We start from the raw sequence: 6,000 nt of genomic DNA on the forward strand, positions 1-6,000 counted from the left end.
CTGCTTTCTTTTTAGTGCTGACAAATATTCTAATGTCTGTATGTGCCACAGGGTTTTAGATCAAATTGTGTCCTCCCAGAATTCATACGTTGAAGCCCTAACCCTCAATGGGACTATATTTGGTGATAAGGCCCTTTAAGGGAGTAATTAAGGTTAAATAAGGTCTTATGATAGGGATTTCGTTGGATGGGACTGGTGTTCTTTTTTTTTTTTTTTTTTTTGAGATGGAGTCTCACTCTGTTACCCAGGCTGGAGTGCAGTGGCACAGTCTCAGCTCACTGCATCCTCCACCTAGTGGGTTCAAGCCATTCTCCTGCCTCAGCCTCCCAAGTAGCTGGGATTACAGGTGCCTGCCACCGTGCCCAGCTAATTTTTTGTATTTTTTTTATTAGAGACGGGGTTTCACTATGTTGGCCAGGCTGGTCACGAACTCCTGACCCCAGGTGACACACCCGCTTTGGCCTTTCAGAGTGTTGGGATTACAGGTGTGAGCCACTGCACCCAGCTGGGACTGGTGCTCTTATAAGAAGAGATACCACAGAGCTTGCTGTCTCAGGAAAAGGCCATGTGAGGACTTAACAAGAAGGCAGCCATCTGCAATCCAGGAAGACAGCCCTCACCAGAACTGAAATCGTCTGGGGCCTTGATCTTGGACTTCTAACTGCCAGAACTGTTAGAAAATAAATTTTTGTTGTTTAAGCCACTCAGTCTCTTTTATTTTGTTATATTGGCCTGAGCAAATACACACGTTTTATCTATTCACTTACTGAAGGATATCTTGAGTGCTTCTAAGTTATGGCAATTATGAATAATGTTGTTATAAACATTCATGTACAGGATTTTTGTGTGGACATAAGTTTTCAACTCATGTAGGTAAGTACCAAGAAGTGAGACTGCTAGGTCATATGGTAAGAGTATTTAGTTTCGTAAAAAAAAACTGCCAAACTGACTATACCATTTTGCATTCCCACCAGCAATGAATGAGAGTTCCTGTTGCCCTATATCCTTACAAGCATTTGATGTTTTCAGCATTCCAGATTTTGGCCATTCTAATAGGCATGTAGTGGTATTGCATTTGTGTGTGTGTGTGTGTGTGTTTGTTTTGTTTGAGATGGAATTTCGCTCTTTTTGCCCAGGCTGGAGTGCAGTGACACAATCCCTCTAAGTATGATCCCTTTAAAAGAATTCTTATGCATGCGTGAGTAGAGGCTGGAGATATGTATACATGCATGTACATAGACAGAAGGAAAGAATGCCTGCAAGACTGTTTTTGTTTTTGTTTTGAGACAGAGTCTTGCTCTGTCACACAGGCTGGAGTGCAATGGCGTGGTCTCAGCTCACTGTAACCTCCGCCTCCCGGGTTCAACCTATTCTCCTGCCTCAGCCTCCCAAGTAGCTGGGATTACAGGCGTGCACCACCCACACCCAACTAATTGTGTGTTTTTAGTAGAGATAGGGTTTCACCATGTTGGCCAGACTGGTCTCAAACTCTTGACCCCAGGTGATCCACCTGCCTTAGCCTCCCCAAGTGCTGGAATTACAAGCATGAGCCACCGCGCCTGGCCCACATTGTTGTTTTAAATTGCAATTCCCTCATGACATATGATGTGGAGCTTTTTTTATATGTTGACTTGCTATTCATATATCTTCTTTTATGAGGTGTATATTCATGTCTTTTGCCCTTCTTTTTCAACAGGTTATTCGTTTTCTTTTTCTTGAATTTTAAGAGCTCTTTATATATGTATTAGTTCATTCTCGCACTGCTATAAAGAAATACCTGAGATTGGGTAATTTATGAAGAAAAGAGGTTTAACTGGCCCATGGTTCTGCAGGCTGTATAGGCTTCTGCTTTTGGGGAGTCCTCAGGAAACTTACAATCATGGTAGGAGGCAAAGAGGAAGCTGGCACATCTTACAAGGCTAGAGCAGGGGAAGAGAGAGGGGGAGGTGCCACACACTTTTAAACAACCAGATCTCCTGAGAACTCTGTCATGAGACAGCACTAGGGGGATGGTGCTAAACCATTAGAATCCAACCCCATGGTTCGATCACCTCCCAACAGGACCCACTTCCAACAGCGGGGATTACAATTCAACGTGAGACCAGAGTAGAGACACAGATGCAAACCATGTCAGTATATTTTGAATAACAGTTCTTTACCAGACATGTCTTCTTGCAAATATTTCCTCCCAGTCTGCAGCTTTTTCCTTCTCTTAACAGGGAATAAGCATTTTTAATTCATTGATCAATCAGTATATAATCTTGTTTTATGTGTGTGTCTATTTTTAAACACCTTACTTAATAGGTATTATCGACTCAGTAGCACTGAACTCATGACCAGTAACACTGTAACTCACGTCTGATTGAAGCTTATCTAAGACATGTTTTCTCAATCTGCCCAGGCTGATCTAACAAAATTCCACAGACTCTGTGGCTTAAAGAGCAGAAATCTATTTTCTCAAAGTTCTGGTGGCTAGAAACTCCAAGATCAATGTACCCACAGGTTTGGTTTCTGGCAACGGCTTTCTTCCTGGCTTTCAGACAGTTGCCTTGTCCAAATATGGCTTTTCCTCTGAGTGGCTTTTCCACTGAGCGGGGAGATGGGCAGGGTGGGCAGAAGAGAGAGAAAGCTCTTTTTGTAAAGAATTAATTTTATCAGATCAGGGCCCCTTTATGACCCCCCCCCCCTTATAACCTTATAAGGCCCATTCTTTTAACCTTAAAACCTCCTTAAAGACCCCATTTCCGGCCGGGCGCGGTGGCTCAAGCCTGTAATCCCAGCACTTTGGGAGGCCGAGGCGGGTGGATCACGAGGTCAGGAGATCGAGACCCTCCTGGCTAACACGGTGAAACCCTGTCTCTACTAAAAATACAAAAAACTAGCCGGGCGCGGTGGCGGGCGCCTGTAGTCCCAGCTACTCGGAGGCTGAGGCGGGAGAATGGCGGGAACCCGGGAGGCGGAGCTTGCAGTGAGCTGAGATCCCGCCACTGCACTCCAGCCTGGGCGACACAGCGAGACTCCGTCTCAAAAAAAAAAAAAAAAAAAGACCCCATTTCCATATACAGCCAAACTTTGGGTAAGCCTTCAACATATGAATTTGCAGGGACACAAACCTTCAGTCCATAACACATCTTTCTTCTGTAAGGTACATCACAGCATTCTTCAGCTTAGGAGCACCAAACATCACTTCTGCACTATGGCGGGGAGCCATTTGAAACAGTAAAGTCACCAAGAAAAACCACAAAAATGAAAAGATGTGCAACTACGGAGGCAGAAGGACCTTTGATTCCAGGATGAGAGCTGAAACAAAAAGGCAGAGCTTCACCTGGTGCGACCTCAACTGGAAAAGTGCATGATGAGTGATTCAAATTTTTACCATGTCATGCGTGTCCATGAATGATACAAAAGCACAAGTGTTGATTTGGGGGTTAAAAATAAATTTTAGCAAATAGGCAAATCTACAAATAATGAGGATCAACTGTATATATTTTGGATACATTGAGAAGATCACCCAGGAGAGGGGCTACCACGCATGCCCATTTGGATGGTAGTGAGAGGAGTACAGTGAAGATGGGCCCACACCCAAATGTGATCATCCGGGTGCTTAAGAGGGTGGAAGGACATGAGCAGACAGAAGGGGCTAGCTGGCAATCTGGGGTCTCCCTTCATTCTCTTGCCCCACGGGATGCTGAGATGAAAGCCGGAGGACTTGCCACAGGGCCTGCTATGACAAAGCAAGGTGACCCCACAGCACAGGATAGATAGCCAAGCCAAGGGATGGAGGCAGCAGAAACCCAAAGGGCTAGAGCTCATTAGAGTTGAAGAGAAGCAGAGATCAGGAAATGAATGTCGAGTTCTTTTTAAGAACATTGCTGGAGCCTGGAGACCACCAGCTGCAGGTTTCAGCCCTGAAGAGCAACAGGGCAACAGCCTTGGACAAGGGGCTGGCCACTACAGATACATGGATTCCTGTGAGCGCAACCCATGAACTGTCATGAGCCTGGGGCCTATCCATAGCCCATCAGCACAACATGGAACCATTAAGTCACATTCTTTTCCATGCTTTCACCTAGACCTCAATATCTCAACTAGGTTGAAATACAGGGGGTATGGTCAAACTAAGTGAGCCACTTAGTAACTTTATCCAATAGTGACTTAAGATGACTTAAGGGACTATTTAAATTACTGGAACACTAAATTTTAAGTCAGATTGAACATTTAGCCTTTCCCCCATTTACCAATGGGTAGAAACTTGGGAGGGCCAATTAAACAAAATATAAAGAAATTCCCTTTTCTCTACATCTCAGCTGTACTATGAACTGACATATGTGATCCAGTTACATAATGTTTTTAATTGGCTATCCTCTTAATGGTGTTCATAATCTAGGGAGGAATTTAGATGCTTCATAATTAATCACAATAATAAGACAACTTCTGATGAGAGCTTCAAGTGTTCATTAAATTGGTTTGTTTTATCCAGGGGGCAGCAGTGAGCTTTGGCAATGCTCTCAGCAAAGAAAGACACTGAATTGGTGCTCAGACAGTGAGTGCTACTCTGAATGTCTTGGAAAGGGTGTTACAGTACTTTCAGATGTATTTCTTATGGTTTTCAGGGCTAACAGCAAAAGGCTAATCTGTCAGGTGCACAGCACCATAGCCCTGCCCTGCCATCTTCATTTCTCCTTCCCCAAGACTTCATGCCTCCACATCCCCTCCTGATTCCAAGATGCCTGGCCTGGGCCCTCGCCTATAACTGATGCTCTTGGCAGTAGTGGTAGTAGAGATGACTTCCCTTTTGGTCTACTCCCTTAATTGTCCAGCAGTTCTTCATGTTGGTGATGTTGTTCTTAAGATTTGAAATGTGCTAATGATTTTTCACTGCCACCCCTGTCTGCCCTTCTCTGCCCTGTTTAGTGCCCTGAGAAGCTGCCCCTTGGGATTGTGCATTCAGGCTCCCTTGCTGGCTGGCTTCCAGTTGGGTTCTGCCATGGAAGGTGCCCGCCCTGTTTGACCCTCCCTGTTTTTATGCACCCTCCCTGTCTCTGGCACCTGCTGCATCCCTTTTTGGCTACGGCCTTTATTGAGGGCCTGTTCTCATCAGCCCCATTACTTAATGGGATTTAGTGACACTGTTACATTCCCCTTGTTCCTTCAGCCCTATGGGTGGTGACGATTTCCAGCTATTGCCAGTCTCTGAATGCTTTAACAACCCCTATTGTTTCCCTTAAACCTACCCCAATACTCATAAATTTCTTCACTGAAATTCTTTCTTCAATCACAGGAGTTGGAGTCTGCTTCCTGCTGGAACCCTTCCTGATCCTTTAAGTTAATCTCTAACTTGCTATTGGTGATGCTTCCTTTAAGCCTTGAGTTTTTCATAGTTTAGCCCACCAACAACTTGCTTTCAGAACTGTCATAAGTGCTTGCTAAAAATGCAATCTCCTGGGACCCATCTTTCTAATCAGAAACTCTAAGAGAGCCCAGTGGTGATGAATGCATCTCCATTTTAACCCACTCCTGAAGCTGAAGGACCTGATATGAGGCTCACCACTGCTGGGAGTCAGCTAGTGCCTGAGAGCATGTTCTTGGGCATGTCAGTAGCCTTCCAGAACCCTCTGATCTCTGACAAAGCCCCTCTTTGTTCATTAAGATTAATTACATGCATTTCAAGTGATTTAAACTTCTAAGAGAAAAAGGTATCTATAAATAAGATATTTTTGAGCCAAACCCACCAAGTGTTTGGAGCCCTGCTGAACACAAATCTCAGTCTGCCTTCTTGGGAACACCAAAAGCGTGAATATCAAAGGGGAGTTGAACGTTCAGGCCAGTGTGCTCAGGCTTGAAATGGTCTCTTTTAGAAAGCCACCCGTACTCTTCCAGCACTCACTCTTTGGGATCCTTACAGAATTCAGAATTGCAGGAAACAGCCGCCTAGTTATTCTCGACTTCCATTTATTAACTTTACAGAAGGGAAACTGGGCAAAAGGCTGCCCAGAGGCT

The sequence above is a fragment of the Rhinopithecus bieti genome, unplaced genomic scaffold (assembly GCF_001698545.2).
Source record: "Rhinopithecus bieti isolate Rb0 unplaced genomic scaffold, ASM169854v2 scaffold_44723, whole genome shotgun sequence".
NCBI classification, from domain to species: domain Eukaryota; kingdom Metazoa; phylum Chordata; class Mammalia; order Primates; family Cercopithecidae; genus Rhinopithecus; species Rhinopithecus bieti.